At 40.7% G+C, this 20,470-nt stretch overlaps 1 long non-coding RNA gene across 2 annotated transcripts in view; it reads left to right on the top strand.

Annotated features, from left to right (window-relative positions):
• Positions 1 to 3,566: 3,566 nt before the first annotated feature.
• Positions 3,567 to 20,470, top strand: part of LOC116150788 (uncharacterized) — a 48,320-nt gene continuing 31,416 nt past the window's right edge. For both annotated transcript variants that reach the window (XR_010379539.1, XR_010379538.1), the window contains exon 1: positions 3,567 to 3,675. This is a non-coding gene — a long non-coding RNA (uncharacterized LOC116150788). The remainder of the gene's footprint in view (positions 3,676 to 20,470) is intronic.

The following is a 20,470-nucleotide window of genomic DNA, read 5'->3' as shown; positions in this document are numbered from 1 at the left end:
TTGCTTTCTGGTGTTTTCATCTGCAATGGTCTTGTCTTTCCAAGTAGACATAGGTTGTTCTGGGGCTAGATTTAATCTAATACATTTTTATCGGACATAGGGCTGGGAAAATAGAAAGTATTCAGTGTGTATTTCTGGACTAAACTCTCTTTGCTATTAGAAGTGTGGTCAGAGGACCAGTAGCATCAGCATCACCTGGGAGCTGGTTAGAGCACATTAAACTTTGCACTGTCCTATCTCCTTTATGTACTTTTCTCATTTCTCCTGAAGGCCCATCATACTAAACCAGTGCTTCTCAAATTTTAATGGGCACTAATCACCTGATGGGGGAATCCTGTTAAAATGCAGATTCTGCCTCAGTAGTTCTGGGTGAGACTAAAGATTCTGAATTTAACAAGTTCCCAGGTATAAAAACCATATGCTCATCTCAATAGATGCAGAAAAAGCTTTGGATGAAATTCAACATCTACTTATGATAAAAACTCTCCAGAAAGTGGGCATAGACAGAACACACCTCAACATAATAAAGGCCATATATGACAAGCCCACAGCTAGCATCATACTCAGTGGTGAAAAGCTGAAAGCATTTGCTCTAAGATCAGGAACAAGGCAAGGATGCCCACTGTCGCCGCTTTCATTCAACATAGTACTGGAAGTCCCAGCCACAGCAATCAGAGAAGAAAAGAAATAAAAAAAGGAATCCATATTGGAAAAGAAGTAAAACTGATTGCAGATGACATGATACTATACATACAAAAGCCTAAAGAAGCAACCTGAAAACTACTTGAGCTCATCAATGAATTCAGTATAGTTATATATACGTATATAAACAGTTCATACAACTCAACATTAAAAAAAAATTTAAAAAATGGGCAGAAGAGCTGAATCATCATTTTTCCAAAGAGGAAACACAGATGGCCAACAGGCACTTGAAAAGAAGCTCAACATCACTAATCATCAGGGAACTGCAAATCAAAACCACAATGAGATCTCACCTCCCACTTGTCAGAATGGCTATTATCAAAAAGACCACAAATAAAAAATGTAGGCGAGTATGTGGAGAAAAGGGAATGCCTGTATGTTGGTGCAGCCACTGTGGAAGACAGTACGGAGGTTTCTCAAAAAACTTAAAATATAACTACAATATGACGCAGCAATTCCATGCCTGAGTATAAATACAAAACATCAAAAACACTAATACAAAAAGACGCACTCCAATGTTCATGGCAGCATCATTTACAGCTGCCAAGATATGGAAGCAACCTGACTGTCCATCGACAGATGAATGGATCAAGATGTGTGTACATACACAGTGGATACTACTCAGCCATAAAAACACAATTTTGCCGTTTGCAGCAACATGGATAGACTTGGAGGATATTACACTGAGTGAAATAAGTCAAACCGAGAAAGCCAAATACTGTATGATATCACTTATATGTGGAATCTAATAAATACAATCTAGTCAATATAACAAAAAGAAACAGACTGACAGATTTAGAGAACAAATTAGTGGTTACCAGTGGGTGAAGGACACAATAGAGGTAGGGGATTAAGAGGTACAAACTACTGTGTATAAAACAAATAAGCTACAGGGGTATATTATATAACACAGGGAATATAGCCAATGTTTTGTAATACCTATGAGTGAAGTATAACCTTTAAAAACTGTGAATCACTATATTGTACACCTGAAACTCACATAATATTGTACAGCAACTGTACTTCAATTTAAAAAGTTCCCAGTTTATTCTGGTGCTTCTAGTCTGGGAATCACACATTTAGATTTAAGGCCCTAGAACTATACTGTCCAATATGTAGCCCTAACCATGTGTAGCTTTTGAGCACAGGATACATGGGATTTTGAAGCTTAGTATGCAAGAAGGAATGTAAAATATCTCAATAATTTAAAAATATTGATATGTTGTAATGATAATATTTTGGATGTGTTGGGTTAAATAAAATACAATATCATGTTTATCTGTTTCTTTATACACTTTTTCATGAAAGTACTAGAAAATTTAAAAGTACACGCCCGCCAACTCATGGTGTATTTCTGTTGGATAGTGCTGCTGTCAAAGACTCCCCTAGTTCTCTCAAACACATTGTCCGTTGAGAGTCCACCTCCAGTTCATTCTGTGAAGGTAGCGCCGGTATAGGGGCAGCCGAAAGGAAATTTGTGATGATAAATTACAAGACAATCCTCAGAAAGATGTTTTTGCTCAGAGAAGTATATACCCTAGAAGTGCTATTTCTTTATTACTCAAAGTAGTGATTTTGTCGACATTTACGATTTCTGTGTTTACGTGTCATTCATAATATAGGCCTCCGCCTACATGGGTGAACATGTATATAAGTGTTGGGTTAATCATTTGTGCTTAGCTTCTTGACAAATAGAGATGATGGTGAGAATGCTGTTAGATCCAAAGTGTAATGTAATTTGTCCTTCAGTTCTTGGATATTCTCTGCTTTTTGAGTCCTTTTTTTTTTTCTCTCTGCATTTCAGTTTTGAAGTTTCTTTTGGCATGTCTTCAAGCCCACTGATTCTTTCCTCAACTGTGTCCACCCTGCTGATGAACCCATTAAAGGCATTTTTCATTTCTCTTACAGTGTTTTTAATTTCTAGCACTTTTTGATTCCTTCTTAGAATTTCCATCTCTGTGCTTATATTACCTGTCTGTTCTTGCATGTTGCCTACTTTTTTCATTAGAGCCCTTAGCATATTAATCATAGTAATTTTTAGCTCCTGGTGTGACATTTCCAACATCCCTCCCATATCTGAGCCTGGATCTGGCGCTGGATCTGGCGCTTGATCTGTCTCTTCAAATTGTTTTTTTTTCCTTTTACTATGCCTTGTAATTTCTTTTGAAAGCTAGACTTGATGTATTGAGTAAAAGGAATTGAGGTAGATAGAACTTGAGTGATGCAGTGGTAAGGCATGAGTGGAGGGGACACATCCTAGTCCTATGATTAGGTCTTGGCCTCTTAGTAAGCCTGTTCCCCTCGACTGTGAACTTTACTGGTCCATCTCATTTATCCACACTCACCCCCAACCCTTTAGGTGAGATAGGAAGGCCAGAGGAGGCTAGAGTTGGTGCTTTCTGTCCCTGACTCCCCTGAAGCCGGTTAGACACGGGTAAAATGATTTCTGGTGAAATCGTTGCTTTTGAGGGCAGGCCTGAAGAGCACAGTGCTCCGGTGTATGTCAGAACGGCTACTTTCCCCCTCGTCTTGCTGCCAGGTTTTTCTCCTGTTTTCACCATGAGGACCTGGTAGGCCTCCTGGAGGTAAAACTCACAAAAGTGTGGGAGCCGCCATGAGACTGGGCCCCTTGCACTGTTTAAACTCTCAGACTTGTCCACACTGAGCCTCTAGCAATTCATCATTTACAGTTTAGGTTTTCCTCTGCTAGACTGGTTCCCTGGGACGTTCTGCTCTGGTGAGCTAATTTTCTGTTTGCGCATCTCCCTCTGCAGTGGTGGGGGCAGCAGTTTGCCCTCTGACTGCAGCTCTTTGTTTTCACTTTACTAAACTTTTTTTTTTTTCTTGTTGTGTGGATGGGCATGATGGCTTCCGGATGCTTTACGTGCCAGAATGGAAACCAGAAGTTCCCAGAGCGTAATGTAAATTGGCAGAACCAGGCAAAAGTTTCATCAAGCTGAAATGTTGGCTGGGGTAAGATCAATGTGAGATTCGTTATTTTGATTCAGGGGTGAATTTGTCATTTGTTAGTCATGATTCTTCAAATTGCTGGGCACATATCATTTTTTATATTATTTACAGTTAAAATCCATGTTAGAACTATGACTAGCTAGTGTTTTATTAACTGTGCTTCTTGACTTTGGTTTTTATGTTTTTCTTCAAAACTTTCTACTGTCGATGGGATCTTGTGTTCATTATAAGTGGTAGGAGTCAATATGGTATTGCAGATTCTTTTGGATGTTCTTTTTTTAAGGCTTCATTGTCTTTTTTATTTTTCTTTTTGCATCTTGTGTTGAGGGGTAGGAAGATGGAAGGGTAGTGGATAGCCATGGGTTATGGTTCCTTTTTGGCTGCTATACATCTAGAATTTTCGTTGATGCTAGTGCTGTCAGCTGAGCAGATTTTCTGGTCTTGGGGGGAGTAAATCTCCTACTATGATGTTGGGCAAGTTGTTCAATCTCTTTATGTCTGTTTTTCTAATTTTTAAAGTGGAGTTAATAACTGCCTTCTAAAGTTGTGAACAGTAAATGGGTAAATTTGTGTACAACACTTAGTAATGAGTGCTATTGTGAGCTAGTATTTTTGTTCTTTTTGAGTTTTGAAAAGTATATTCCTAAAGTCCTCCCAGCTATGGAGGGAGGGATCAGGCTCATGGACACTTAGTCTTTGCAGGTTCCCTTAGGTCAGCTGTGCCTCTGCTTGTGCCCTGCCTTAGTGTGCTAGTTGGAGGGCTGGTGCCATGTGTAGATCCATTCATTCCTTCACTCATTCATTCACTAAATACATATGGAGTAGCTATTCTGTATCATATACTATACTAGACTCTGGGAAGTAAACCAGATACCATTCAACACTCAGAGAACACCAGTCTGTTGGGAGAAGCCAACTGTTGAACAGATACAGTGTGAGGTGTCCTCTGTATGAGTGGGTGTGGGAAGAGTTGGTGCCTCCAGAATTGATCCATAAAAGGCAATCTGAGTAGAAAGGGAAGGAGAGAGAGACTTGTTTTAAAATTGTATAAGCATTACAAGCCCATTGTTTTCACTTTTGTCGGCAGCTGGAGGGTGGCTGATAGATGCTTCCTAGGGAAGATGGTGGGTAAAATGATACGTGAAGATGGGAGGCAGCGAGGCAGGGAAGAGGGAAGAGTGTTTGCCAAGTGCGTATAGTTTGGTTCTTTTTTGCCATATAACAAACCACCCAACACTTAGTGGTGGAAAACAACAGCTTTTTTTGTGGGTCAGGAATTGGAGCAGGGCATGATGGGGAGGGACTATTTTTGTTCTACAGTGTCTGGTCCTCATCTGGGAAGACCCAGTTGGCTAGGGTGGCTTGAGAGCTGCTGGCTGGAGTCATCTAGGGGCTTCTCCCCTCCCATGTCTGGGATGGACACAGCGGCTGGGCTCCGAAGGATTGTTGACCAGAGCACCTGCACGTGGCTTCTCCATGTGGCTTGGGCTTCTTACAGAATGGTGACTGGGTTCCTAAGAGAGCATCCAAAAAGGGAGCACCTGGAGACTGAGCATTCAAAAGCCCAAGGAAGAAACTGCAAGGCTTCTTCTGATCTACCCTTGGAAGTCATACCGACATTATTGTGACCCCCTTTGGAAAATTCAGTCCATCCCACCATACTAACAGGGTGGTGTGTTTGGGGGGATAGTAAGCTCACTCTGGAGCATAATGTTCCCTTGGAAAATGTTTTTTCACATCTCCTTTTCTAGGAGCTGTGTTCTAGGGAAGGACATCCTTTTGATTCTGTAATAGGCAGCCTGGTGTATTGGGGAGCCCATGGACTATAGAATCAGCAAGGCCTGGTTCACTTAGTTTCTTTATTTTCTGTATTCATTGCACAGATTCAAGAGAGAAATAATTTTAGTATAAATAAAACAAAGATAAAATTTCACGTTAGATAGTATTTTGTGCTCCCTTTTGTTAATTTTTAAAGCAGAGAACACTTAACCTTTCTCTTGCTCTAAAACACAATAAAAATAAAGTTACTGTTTCCTATGGGAGCTTTGACTGAGTTTTTCTTTTCCTTTTTTTTTTTTTCTTTTTCTTTTCTTTTCTGAGTGTCCATGGCCCTCACAGGAATATTCTGTCTCCTACCTCTGGTGCTTCAGAATGGATCAATGTGTGGATAGCATTTTTTTTCTGGTGAATACAGTTTTCACTTTTATATCTTCTTAAAAAAATTTTCAGTTCTTGAAAAATGGTATTAATATAAAATTTTTATGGTGTTGCTATATTTCTTAAAAATATTTTGCTGAACTCTTCCTTTCTAATTCTGATAAAGTAAAAAACCTGCCCTTTGGACAATGAATGAGAGAAATATTTTCTTTCAGTGGCTCTTGATTTAAGTAAGTTCTCCCAGCCCTGGTATAAAAACCTCAGAGGGCTTAAAGTAAGGCAGCCTCTGACCTGAAACCTGGAGGGCTGAGTTAGAAATATTTTGAGTCCTTTCTATGTGCAGTGGTTTGGAATTTCTTACTTTCCTAGATCTTCTTTATATATATTATCATCAGTTCTGCAAAGCACTGTCCAAATGCAAAACCCTGAATGGCCTCATATTTATCTTATTCCTTTGCATGTCGAATGAGTTACTTTTTACCTGATTCTTCACTTTTAATTCTACAATGTGTAACCATGCACTTTTTATAATAACCTGTCACTTGAGATAGAAGGCAGTATCATTGCTGAATGCTCTCCATGACCAAGATACATCCCAGTCATTCACCATATTTGTGAATTCTGCCTCACAAGTGTGTCTCAAATACAGCCTTTCCTACCACGCTGTCTCTGTCTCTGTCTCTCAGCATCATGGTGTAGTCATGAAAAGAACAAGGCTTTTGGAATCACAGAGTCCTGGGCTTAGTCTCAGCTCTAACGCTGTGACCTGGGGTGAGCTTGTCAAACTCTGATTCTCAATTCTGTACCTACAAATTGTGGATAACAGTGCCTACCTCATAATGTTTTGTGATAATTAAATAAGATAAGAGTTAAAAAATATCTGGAACATAGTGGACCCTTGATGATAAATGGTGGCTCCTCCTTCAGACCTTTCTCTCCAAAACGATTTCATCGACCTCCAATCAGTTTGTTAATGTCTTTTGTCTCGAATTACATGCGGGCCGCTCATTGTGGCTTTTAAGACCCTTCACATTTTGGTTCTCTGTTGCTGCAGAACAAATCAACTGAAAACAGTTGCTTAAAACAAACTTTTATTTCTCACAGTTCTGTGGGCTAGTTTCTCTTGGGATCCCTCAAGATGGCATCTGAGGCTGGTATAAACAGGTGACTGAACTCGGAGCTCCGGCGCTTCGGCTGGGGCAGCTGTGTTGAGAGGGGAACCTAGGACTCTAGGGTCCCTCCTCCCCACTTGGCCCCTCTTCGTGACGTCTCCAGCGGGGTGGCCGGGCTTCTTACGTGGTAGCTCGGGGCTCCATAACGTGTAGGACAGCAGCAATCAGGTCTCCTCCAACCTGAGGCCCAGAGCCACAGAGCTTACTTCTGCTGCATTTTGTTGACTGCAGAGGAGTCCTAAGGCTGGTCCAGATTCAGTGTGGGAGAAGACTACCCGAGAGACTAGTTACGGGAGGAAAGGTGCATCGGGACATCCGCTACCAAACAATGAATTCCTTTTCTACTTTAATCTGCATTTCTTCCCAGTGTGCTCTGCTCTCCAAGTATACAGAATCGCGCAGGGATCTTGCATACGTGCGTGTAAGAAATGGTAGGGTAGGTGGGGGGATACGGTGCTTTTTGCATGCTGCTCTCATGGTCTGAAATGCCCTTTCTCTTCTTAGATAGATGTTGAGCTTCTGCACATACTTTCGACAACTAAAATGTTGACCTCATCTGTGAAGCCTTCCTTAACGTGCATGGAGAGTCGTTCCTCCTGTGCTATCTGGATATATTTTCTATTACCGTACAGCACTTACCAGCTGGCTTGGGTCTGTCTCGCAAACTGTGTTTGAGTCTCCAGGGCACGGCACCTGGGGCTGATCTCACTGGGGACTTTTGGGAAGCTGTACAGAACTCTCGTCAGACGTGTCTCACTCCAAGGTGAGGACACTGGGATGTTTCTCCGCCAACCCCCATCCTTTATTGACTGAGAGGTCTTAGCTCCTGGTATTTGGACCTGTGCTGTACTTTTAACTTAGTTCCAGAATACCCTTAGGTGGAAAATCAGGGGGTTGCCAAAAAAGCCACTGGTGTGAAAGGGTGTGATGAGAGCTAAGCAGAGGGTGGGCAGGGGCATCTAGAGCGTCTGCAACAGCAAACCCTAGAAAATAACGTATCATCAGTAAACGCTGGTTCAGTGACATATATGGATGAGTGAGTGAAGCTTGTAGAGATTTTTTTATGCCCAAATGAAGAAAAATTAAAATACCTTTTCTTAAACATATTTTGTTTGAGAACACATCTTTTAAAATCAGAACTTGTGATGTCCACTAATGTACTAAGTATTCTTTTATTACTTTCCCCCTTGAATACTTTCAGCTTGCCTGGCCAAAGTATCCCAGGTGACATTCCCAGGGTACAGTGCACTGTCTGATGTTTTGCTTTGGAACACCTTGCATATGAGATAGGATCCATCCATTCTGGAGGGAAGGGCTTCAGGGACTTGGGCAGATTACATAGGCTGGAGATCTGGCTAAAGGTTTTGGCACGGGTGGCTTTAATACAGTTACTGATCCATCATTTGTTCATGTTAGTTGTAAATTATTCTCCCATTTATAGATTTAGTTCGGCCATTGGCAGACTTCTGCAAATTCGACTACATTTTATTTTTAGTTTATTTATAATAATTGTCTTCAGGCCACTGGCATTCAAGACCTGCGAAATTACCTTAAGAATTGAACAAAAATTCAAAAAGTTAATTCACATAGAGTGGAACCTCCAGAAAACAATGATGTTGAGCAATGACATATTTATTAGTGGTCAGACAAGTAGTATCTCCCTGGACTTTTTAACATAGTTGGGAGGATGTGACTTGGTTTATAAATGAAACTGTAGTAGTGAAGCATCTTTTAAAGAGGCAAGGCTCTCAAACTTGGATGAATGTCAGAACTACCTAGAAATTTGTCACAAACAGATTTCTAGAACCCATCCTTCTGAAATATATATGTAGTATGCAAACCAGGTCAGTCTGAAGATACTGTAGGCTTGAGGATTGCTATCTAAAAGGCACGAAAACTGTGTAGCCTGCCTGAATGAAGTTTAGTCCACCTAGATTACTAACTCCTTGTGGAAATCTTGGGGAAATATTAGAAGTCTCTGCTGTTGTCTTGCTGGGTTTGCGATTTGGCATCTCAGTGGAATGTAGAATCAATCAATGTTGAAACAGAATTCTTTGAATCATTCAGTTAAAGGTAATGGAAGGGAGCGACCAGATATAATGTGTGTTCCCCTGACAGATGCTTTTTATAAGTCATCTCATTTAATTCTCACAACAATCCTATAAGGAAGGACTATTACCCTCATTCTGTAGATGGGAAAACAATTTCGAGAGGATAAGTAACTTGCACAAGGTCATACAGCAAACAAATGATAGAGTTGGGATTAGAGTCCAAGTTCATCTGTTCCCAGTGTTCACGCTCTTTCCAAAACTCTTTGCAAGGCACCTTTCAACAAAAGTCCACTGTGAAGTAATACTTGATAAGGGGTTGTGGGAAAGTAGGGGAGGGGGCAAAGTTTGGTTCTTTTTTAGCCAGATTTGATTCTGAGTGTCTTCCGACTTACCCCTTTTCTTACCCTGATCTTTTCCTTGGTCTTCATTCATTTTCCCTTCTATTTCAAAGCAAGATGTAGATAGATGATGGGAGAGTAGCCAATATTGATGGTAAAACCATTTCAGTTTTTTATTTTTATCTTTAAGCTCTTCCCTGGATTACCTATCTTTGCCTCAATTTTCCAATTAAATTTTACAGTGGAAACCTGACATAAGTAGGATGAAGCCCTTGGCTATAAACTGAGCTGCAAGAAGCAACACATGCTGAATTTTCAAAAACTGGAGTTAAACAAAATGATTAGAATAGCTAAAGTTGAGATGAGTGAGTTTGGGGCGGCTATAAGGAACAGAATTCTCATGTTCAGGAGGGATTTAGAAAGGTATTAGGAGGTGGTATGACAAAGGGTTGATGCAAGAAGAGGTCAGGATATATATGGGGATTTCAGTTCTATTGCAGGTCAAGGGGTGAATATTTTTCGAGTGGCATCAAATCAAACATGAGAAGTAGTCTCAGAGATAAGGGAAATGTGAGAATCGCAAGGCATGGATCATTCCAAGATTGCTGGCTTGGGAGCCTTTGGGGATAAAGGGAATTAGGACTGGTTACACGTAAAACTCCATCTTACAAAATTTCCTGAAGTAGAGAAGGGTGTCAAAGTCAGGCAGGTCATCTGATAAGAGACCACAGTATGTGCCCAAGGGGTGTGCTTGAGTCATATGTTATCATAGCCAGAGTCACATCCTTAGTTGCTGTTTATAGTGAGAAATCTAAGTGTAAAGTTAGTAAGGGAACCAAAAGGATTCTTGCTCGGAAGGGTGGCCAGAATGTCCGGAAGGTTTAAAGAATGTCAAAGGCATATTTCACTTTGCCGTTGTGTTGCACTTTATAAAGGCCATCACTTGGATTTTACAGCGTCAGTGGTCCATCCTTCTCTCACTTCCTACCCTCCTTAGGAATTTTGTTTTGTTTTCTTTTGTTTCTATTAGATAACAGAAAAAAATAAAAAACACGTCAAATGGCAAATTTGCCTTCAGAGGCTCAAAAGAGGATGTGATCTGTGTAGGGGGCACAAGGGGTGCCCAGAGAAGCCAGGTTAGGTGGGTGCCTGTCATCTCTTCTGGTGTTTAATGGCATGACTGCTCATTAAACCTCTTCCCTTAACCTCATCCCTTCACTGTGTAGAGAATTCCATAGTCGTTCCACTCTGCCTAGCTATGTTCCCTCTCCATGTGCCTCTTCTTTTGGTGCTTGGGAATCCTTTGGCTCCAGCCAGAGAATTTTACAGCAAAAAGGATGACCTTTTCTCTTTCTTTTAAAAACACATCATTTGAACCCTCCTTGACCTGAAGGGGGAAACCAGTTAAGGCACAAAGTGAAGAAAATCATCTAGGTTGGATGTTTGAGGAGTTAGAATTGGCTCCTGGAAGGTTACGATGGTAAGGGACTTGTGGCACCTGCCAGAGGTGGAACAGTTGTTAATTCATCTGTCAATCACCCAATTAAACTGTAAACTGCATGAAAGCAAAATCCATAGCTGTCTTCTTGATTGCAAACATCTTCTTTACAGCAAAATTCCTGGCACATAATAATAGGTGCTCAGTAATTATTTGGTGAATGAATGAATGAAGATCTTCAGTCATAAGCACCAGACACCATTTCAGTAATTTAGATCTTTGAGGATGTCCAGTTCCATATTCACCTTACACTTAGAGTCTCGCTTGCTACATGTCATTCACTTTCCAGTATTGTTGTCCTGTATCCCTCTCGCCTTCTGTATTTGAAGCATCATAAAGGGCAGAGACAGCAATGGATGTCACTATCCTCAAATCTCAATTCCTAGCATAGTGGGCTGTATGTAGTAGGAAATCAGCATACGTTTTATAAATGAATTAAATAACTTTCACCATAATAATATGAGTTCAGAGGGAAGTTTTCAGACATCTGAAAGTGATATTCTAAGAAATTTTTGGACCAGACTTTTAGAGATGATGGAAACTGGCCTGATTACCTTGAGCTGATATATACGACTGCTCTCCAGTGGAAACTGAAAATCCTAGTCAGACTGATGATGACTGGTTTATTGGCATCTTACTTGAACAAATGTAGGTTACATTCTGAAAGGATATATTCTAGTAATAAAACTGGCAGAAGATCAGTTTTTGATGGTCTAAAGCTTCCATAGTTGGTGAAATATTTGCAAGGGTATTGGAAAGATATGACAATTCATTTTCTTAAGGATTTAAATCACATCTCTTCCTGATGCAGACATGGATTGCCATTTCCAGACAGGATATATTAGGACCTACTAGGTACATGATGTTTTCCGGTTATTGCTAGCTGCTATAAATGTATCTTGTAAATTATGCCATGAGAGGGAAGACACAAGTCAGCCTGTGTCAGGCAAAGGAAGTCAAAACATACGGCAAAGGAATATACTACTCTCCTGCCTGGTTTTATCAGAGGTCAAAGATTACAGATCACTAGTAATGAGGGGGGCTTAGAGATGACTACATTAAGAGGAAGCCTAGTTGGGGTTAAGGGTCCTGATTTTGTAGCCAGATAATTTGGGTTCCAATCCCGGTTCTACCACTTACTGCCAACGTGACCTCATTCGAGTTACTTAAGCACATTGTGTCTGTTTTCTTCTCTGTAAAATGAAGATAATAATAACAGTCCTCATCTCATTGAATGTCTTGAGGGTTAATATGAGTTAACATCCCTAAAGCACTCAGAATGGTGCCTGGCATGTAATAAGGCCAGATCTGAGTTTTCTATTATCATTAGCTTAAGGCTTCAATTTACGTTGAAGAAACTGAGGTCCAGAGTCAAGAATCACTGCATATGAGGCCACAGAGTCTGGGCCAGATCCTAGCTCTGCTCATCCCCAGTTCAGGGCGCTTTTCACTCTGCAACGATGCCTTGAGATGTAAGTGAAATGATACCGGTTAACCTCAAGAAATAGGAATTTCTTGAATGCAATGTTTCCTTTTTAAAGTAACAACCAGTGATACTTACGATTGGTACCAAGAAGTATCTCCATATTAACCCTGTACCCTTAGGCATTGCTGCAAATATGCTGGTGCCCCGCCCATACTGTCTGCACTCCCAGGACCAGTGTGTACTATTAGCATCCTTCTGCAGGCATTGAGCAGCTCTCTGCTTATGGCCTTTGTCTTGACCTTTGTCTGGGAAGGCCAGAAATATCCAAGAGCTAATGCCCCCTTGGGACCAGTCCCCCCACCAGTGATGGAAAGGATTTGAAGAATAAATATCCCAGCTACTTGCCCTTCAGATGAGATAACACTGAAGCTTATTCTACACTCTCTCTCCCAGGGGTCCCCAGCAGGATTAAGCCACAAAAGCAGACGGTAGACACCTGCTCCCTGACAGCACATCCTGAATTGGTTGCTTTCTTTTCCCATCTAACTTCCCTTCTTTACTGGTGTTTTCTGGGATCACCTTGCAAATAAACTACCTGCACTCAAATCCTTATCTCATGGTCCACTCGACCTCATGAATGCTGATTAGAAAGAAGCAAGCTGTCTATATACTCTATCGTTTGGGGATAGATATGCCCAAAATGACTGGTTGGCATTCTAGAAAATGCAAAAAAAAAAAAAAAAAAAAAAAAAAAAAAAAAAGCTGGCCATGAGGCCCTTAAGAAAAAAAAAATGGCCATGTTTTTAGAGTACCTTTTTCCCCATACATAACAAGCTGGGCCTACTTAGAAATATAAAGTTCTCAGAAACTTTTAAGCCCTGAAGGAAACTGGAAATGTTTGAACAAATAAAAATACTTACATGGCTTATATAATTTTTAACACCCTTCACAGATCTAAAGTCACTTTGTTAATTTAGGAACATAAAAATGCATTATGTATAACTTGGTTGGCTCCTAAAAACATCATGTTTGATATCTTGAGAGATGTGAAGGCCTAGAAAATTGGAGGAGCAAAAAGAGTACTTTGAAAAGGACTCTTGAAATGCCATGATTAAATACAATTCTAAGATTATTGTATAAGCTGGTCAGGGAGAGGCTGCTGGTGCAGCTGGGGTCATTTCCCCTGTCCTAGATTTGCTATGAGATTGATTTTCAAGTAAGTTTGGTTATGGGGCATGAGACAGTGGAATTCTGCAGCGTGCCGAACGTCTTGATGTTTTGATTTGGGGCGCTTGGGAATAGCTCTGAGTGCTTCCATTGTGGTACATTATCAAACCTCAAAGAGTGGGCCCTTGACATTCCCTGTGCATCTCAGTAGACCTTCAGGCATGCCTGTATTCATAAATCTGTCTATAGTATGAACACAATCTAGAGAAGAGACAGCTCTGTTGAGCTGCAGGTGCTGGGCAGCCTGTAAGACCCATACACTGGCTAGGGGACTCAATTCCTCACACTGGCCTCACAGATAAAGACATACACAACCACACTGCCTTGTGAAATCACACAACTGAATCATTTAACAAATGATGACCCCTGGCCACAGGGACTGGTTTGAATGTGGCTTTCTTGGCTCAGTGGTCAGGGTTTTCACTGAATGGTTGAAGGAATCCTCTCCTCTTGGATGTAAATTGCTACTCACAGTCACTCTTGGGAATCCGCCTTTAAAAGAGCTGAGAAAATTGCCTAGAGTTTAGGAGGGAAGTGGAGCCAGAAGGCATGATCAAACTGTATCTGAAACCACCACTATCTGTGGACTTAGCAGTTACATTAGCCTCTAAATCTTCTTTAGTGCTTTAGCTCATTTACATGAGGACTTCTGTTTCTCATACCAGAAGGCATTCTTATGGACACACTTAGGCATAGAGGGAGTGTGACTACTAGAACTTATTCTTTGAAAGTAATTCAATAAAGATTTTGCTTTAACTATAATCTATCACAGTAAGCTCTGCTCTCAAGCCCCATTTCATGGACTTTTCTGGAGTTGATGTTAAATATGGCTGAGAAATCTGAGCACCATTAGAAATTAAGCAGAGGGCAAAGTTCAGGGGTCTTTTTGAAGTGGAGGTTCAGTATAGACATCACAGAGGAGGATACTGTCTAGCAGTCAATACCAGTTTATTATTTTGCAAGCGCCTTTTACAAAACTAACTGGCTACATTCCAATTTGAATAAGCAAATTAGAATAAACAATCCCACCTGGCTTAGATACCTATTTTATTTGGGCAACTGGCCGTTCACTTGGCATGTAGTATTAAGCGTTCAACAGCTGGTGCTTTCCCACCCATGGGCCTTTCTTTTCAGAAGATAATTACTTTAGAGATTGGCAAAGAGCTGGGATCTGAGCTAGGTTTGTTCAAGACCAAGGATACACTAAAACCTTAGGAGTCAGTCACTATTTTAAATAGTGATGGGAACTCATAAACTGGAAATCTTTTCTTTGAGAACACTGTAAGCATTTCCCTCTAAGAGTGAGGAGCAAATTTGAAAAGATTTTTCCTTTAGATATTAATTTAAGAAAGTATTTAAACTTACTGGGTGTGACCTTGTGCCTATGATGGAGAACTTTCACCTGGTAACATGTTAGCAGTTCATAGAATACAAAATAAAATGAAACGTGGTTGGTCATATGCATTAATTTTTATTTATAGTGTTTTCATTCCATCGGGCTCTCTGTCTGGAACACATACCCTTCCCAGTACCTACATGGCAAACTCGGACATGTCCTCCTTGTCTCAGCTTATGGTTCTTCCTCCAGTAAGTCTTGAACCACTACCACCACCACGACTTACCCAGTAAAAGTTCTGTGCGCAGCATTCTGTAATTGACCATTAGAGCATTTCTCATACTCTGTTGGAAATGCTTGGCTTTATCCCTAACTGTGGTGGACAGACTTCAAGGTGGCCCCCGTGATCCCCATCTCCTGGTGTTTATACTCTTGTATTATTCCCCACCTTGATTTTGGGATTGGTAACTTGTTTTCATCAATGGACTATGGCAAACATGATGGGATGTCAGTCCCATGATTAGGTTACATTATATAAACTTTCTTGCTAGCAGCTTACTCTAGAGACTCCTTGGTAGCTTTGAAGAAGCCAGCTGCAAGGTGTCCCACAGCTGCAAGGAAATGACTTCTTCCAATGACCCAAGTGAGCTTGGAAGTCCTATCATTGTTCCCATTTTACAGGTAGGAATTTGAGGTCAGAGGTGGTAAGTTTCTTTCCTTAAGACACACTGTGAGTAATTGGTGAAGTCAGGATCTTTGAGTCTCCAGCATGTGGTTCAGTGACTAGCATGTAATAGGTATCCGAAAGATGCTTCTCCAGTCAGGATGTGAGGCCCAGGCTGGGAGCGCCTAGAAAGAACATCTCAACCTGAGCACTTCTGAATCCACCCAGGCTTTCTAAAGCAGGCCTCTTCATGTGGAGAATTAGAATAGGAAGCCTAACTGATGGTGTAGACTGAAGCACCTTACTCTGAGGTTTGGTGACCAAGTCCATCAATGATTAACATTGAAAACTTGAGAGGATCACCTTAGATTCTCACCTGTAGGAGTTAGTTCTGTGTTCTGTCTCAGTTAAACATTTTCTTGTTAATGCTGATTTTTCTCTGGGAGATGATCAGCTCATCTGGGCGGAAAGGCAGTGCACCGTTCTCTGGTTGAGTGACCACACTGTGCTCTTCATGGTGAACTTGGCATTGTCGCAGGATGAGTGGGCAGCCACATACTTTGCAATTAGGCCTCTTGAGCTGTACCAGTGATGGTTCAGCCTTCATCATCTTTTATGATTGTCTCTTTTCCTTAAGATCAGAGCATGACACTTTTTTTTTTAAGTTACTGGGTGGTGTGAATAATTTCATCTCTAGAAATGTCTATTGAGATGCTGCTTGAAATCATTCTGTGACAGGTTTTTAGATGGAGTACTTAAAAATGTTAAATTCCTTCCTTTTCCTCTTTTCTCACTTTCGTCCTCCTTCCTGTCCTCACTTTCTTCCTCTCTCTCTCTCCCCACCACCTTCCTTTCTTCTCCAAACATTTATTGAGCATCTAATAGGTACTGGAGTTAAAAGAGTATACAAGTCTGACAACATCCCACGTCTCATAGAGTGCATACTCGTGCGTGTGTGTTTATAGAAATAAATAGGCAAATAAGGAATAAACAAAAATAACAATTTAAAATATAATGACGAAGAGAAAATAGTGATGTGATAGGGATTAGCAGGTGAATTCCTTAGGTTGGATGAACAGTGAAGGTCTTTTCATGAGGTTTTAAGCTGGGGCCAGAAAGAACCAGCCATGCAAAGATCTGGTGGAAGAGAACTGTAGGCAGATGGAGTAGTTAATGCAAAGCTTCTGAGGTGAGAGTCAGCTCAGTGGCTTTGAGGAACCGCAGTGAGGTCACTGTGACTGACTGTTGTGGGAGGGGAAGGTTATAGATATGGGCAAGGACTAGATCATAATAGGGTCTTGTAAGTCATGGTAAAGAGTTGTTAATTAATTCTAAATACAATGGATAGCAATTACATCATTTTAGGCAGAGACATGACAATGATCTGATTATTATAAAAAATTTTCCTGAGTGGTAAGTATAAATGTATTAATCCTTTTTCCTGTTTGCGTATCAGAAATATTCCATAATTTTACAATAATTCTTATTACTGTGTACAAAACTAATTGTTAGAGGGAAAGAGTGGAGATAGGGAGATGAGACAGGAAGCCACAGTCTAATTCGGGTGATAAATGGAGCTACAACTAGAGTGGTAGCAGGTGTGCAGGAGAGAAGTCAACAAACTGAGGATGTGTTTTGAAGGTTGAGTTGATAAAAATTTGCTGATGGATTGAATATGGAGCATGAGAGGGAAAAAAAGGAATCAAAGATATGTTTTGAGCAATTGGTTTAGGAGATGATTCCATTTACTGAGATGGGGAAACTGGGGGAGCAGAGGTTTTGTTAGTGGTGGGGTGGTCAAAAGTTGTGTTATGCCCATGTTCAGCATGACATTCCTATCAGATCTTCAAGTGGAGATGTCAGGATTGGATACAATAGGCTGAAGATGGAGATCGTGGATCATCAGCTTATCAATGATCTTGAAAGCCATGGATGGGATGAGGTCTCTCAGCTTGAGTTCAGATACAGAAAGGGACCTGGGAGTGAGCCATGGACCAATCCAATATCGAAGTCAAGGGGAAGAGGAGAAACCAGCGGAGGAGATTGCCAGTGAGATAGAGGGACAATCAGGAGAGCGTGAAGCTGAGAAAAACACAACAAGAATATATTTCAAGTTGTAGGGAAGAGTCAACTTTGTCTAAAGCAGCAGGTTTGAAACATTTTTATGCCATCATGTCTTTTGTAGGAAGTTGAGGCCTGTGGAACACCTCTCAGGAAAACACAGAATTACAAAGGAGATCAATTATCTTGAAGTAGCATTGTAAAAATATTAAAAAAAAATAAATTTGATGGCAATATGTTTTTATTAACATATCCTACAACTTGATCGAGTGGTGAGTTAGTAACTACTGTAATTTTGAAGTAGTGGTGAGCAGAGGTGATATTTGGAGATCTGCAACATCTTTAATGTAAGATGGAAGATGAAAATATAACACATAGAAGATGTGATATGAAAATATCTGTGATTTTGTGACAAAATCACAGGTACTGCTCATACTACTGTGGTCTGTTGGCTATGTTTAAAACTCAAAGGAATGCTAAATTTCAGTTAGTGATTAGTGAAAATAAAGATCTAATTTTTCCATGCAAGTTTCCAGGCTTCTGCCTTCAGAATCGCTGGTCTAATGTTAAAAAGTAAATCTTCAGAAATGGAACTAAGCGGTGTGGATTCTTGTAAAAAGTGACTTATTTTGCTGTACTTGTTTAATTTTGAGCAACACCCATAGCATTAGCATGTCAGTGTCTTCATCTCACTGATAGAAAATGACATTAAAAGGGCATAGGAGTGATGACAGAGCTAGTAGGTGGAGTGGGGAGAGGAATGCTGAATATTCTTTTCTCTCGTTACCTATGTTCAACAGCATTAATATTCATAAAGATGCCTAATATTAAAACAGATTTTGAACTGAATTCATTAGGGCAGAAAATGTTTAAATTTGCCTTTGCTCCCATTATTCAGTATTCAGAATACTTTACAGGGAAGAAGGGTAGACACTGGTACAAAGGTTCTCCCTTTGTTCTTTTGTTCTTTCTGTTGCCTCCTTTAAAGTTCTAGAATATCTATTCTGTTCTTCTCCTTCTAATTCCATACTGATACACAAAATATTGGTAACTTGGGGTCTTTAAAATGCAATGCTCAATTTATGAGTGTGCTGTGAGCTTTAGAATTTCAGTGGTATGTGCTCAGAAAATATTTGTTGACTGCTGGATAGAAATTGTTTCCTTACTCCCCGGCTCTGCCATGTACTTCCTCACTAGTGTAGTATTGTGAAAGTCCAAACACTTAGACCTGTATAAATATATCCAGCATATCACCAGCTCCACAGTGAATGGTCCTCCATATTCACTTTGCTTGCATTATACTGTAGCGGAGTGGTTGGCAAACGATGGCTCGTGGCTTGTTTTTGCACAGTCAGCAAGCTAAGAAAACTATATATGGTTGTAAAAACAAAACAAACAAAAAAACAAAAGAAGAATATGCCACTGGGACCTTACGTGGACTGCAAAAACCCAACTATTTGCTCTTTGGCCCTCTACAGAAAACGTTGGCTGATCCCTGTGTGGTGGCTTGTGCGCGCACACGTGTGTGTGTGTATGCATGTGTGTGTGTGTGTGCATGTGTATGCCTAGGAAACTTTCTCAGTCCCCTTCTTTAAATAACAGATTTTGTCCCCTTGACCACCAGGGCAGACAGGTGATCAGACTTGGCCAATTCTAGTATGTCATCACCTTAATAACTATGATTGGTCCAAGGGGTGACCTTGTGAAACCAGCAGAGGCCATCAGTGTCCAAAAGGATTGATACATAGATGTTGGTGAAAAGCTCTCTTTTCATTGGGGTTGCTGAGCTGACATGGGATAAGCCTGGCCATGCTGGTGGACATCATGGAAGCGCACCTGTAATGGGAGAGAATGGAGCCGACGTGCCAAGGAAGTGGGCCTGATAGATGGAGAGTAAGAGGGCACAGACCAAAGCACTGGAGCTCTGATGTTTGAGGCTCCATCCATTCTTGTCTCCCTGTGTGTTCTGAGTCAACAATTCCCCTCTGTTGTCTAAGCTCGTTTGAGTGACCGTTCTACCACTTGTCAGCAAAACACCTCTTTGTAATTCAGGTCCGTCACAGCTCTTCCAAAAGTTCAGTAAGAAACCCAACTTTTTCTTTTTTCCTTAACTGGAAAGCTGCAGTAATAATGTGTATAGCTACCAATTACTGAGCACTCTGAGTTCTAAGCACAGGACCAGATGCTTTACAACAGTATGGAGTATGTATTATTAGTGACACATGACAGAGGAGGGAATAAAAAATCAGAGTTTAAGTAATTTGATTAAGATCTCACAGCTAAGTAGGTGGCAAAGCTAAGGTACCATTCACATTCTCTGTAACCCCAAAATTCACATAAATTTTATTGTAGTCATGGGATTTCAGTAATCAGGCAAAATCAACCTTATGCTCTTCCCTAGGAACAATGGCATAACAAGTCAATATCTAGGTCCTCATTGACATTTTAGAGTTTGAATGGAGTGACATTATTTTCTCATTACATATAAATATACAAATTTCAAATACATGTTAATAACTTGACTCTTTTTGCTTTGGGGACTCAAAACATCAGAAAGATGTATGAAATGTACTTTGCCTCTTTCTTTGGCTGAGAAATGCATGCATCTGCAAATGCAGGGATGATTTCTAATGAGCTGTCTTAGCTCAGGTTCCCAAGAGCCTATGGCAAGGCTGAAGTACTGATACTAAATTGGAGAGGTACAAACCCAGGACAGTGAGAGGATAAAGGAGGTAAGGCAGGGAGGAGGGGAAGCGATGCGAGGTGATGTGATAGTGTTTTGCTATGAGCCCCAAAGAGACAAAGCAGGTCACTTGGCAGATGTGACCTCTTAGAATGTCAGTGGATGTTGTGCACAAACTGTGTGGG

Source organism: Camelus dromedarius, chromosome X (assembly GCF_036321535.1).
Source record: "Camelus dromedarius isolate mCamDro1 chromosome X, mCamDro1.pat, whole genome shotgun sequence".
NCBI lineage: Eukaryota > Metazoa > Chordata > Mammalia > Artiodactyla > Camelidae > Camelus > Camelus dromedarius.
This window is presented reverse-complemented; position numbering and strand designations above follow the sequence as displayed.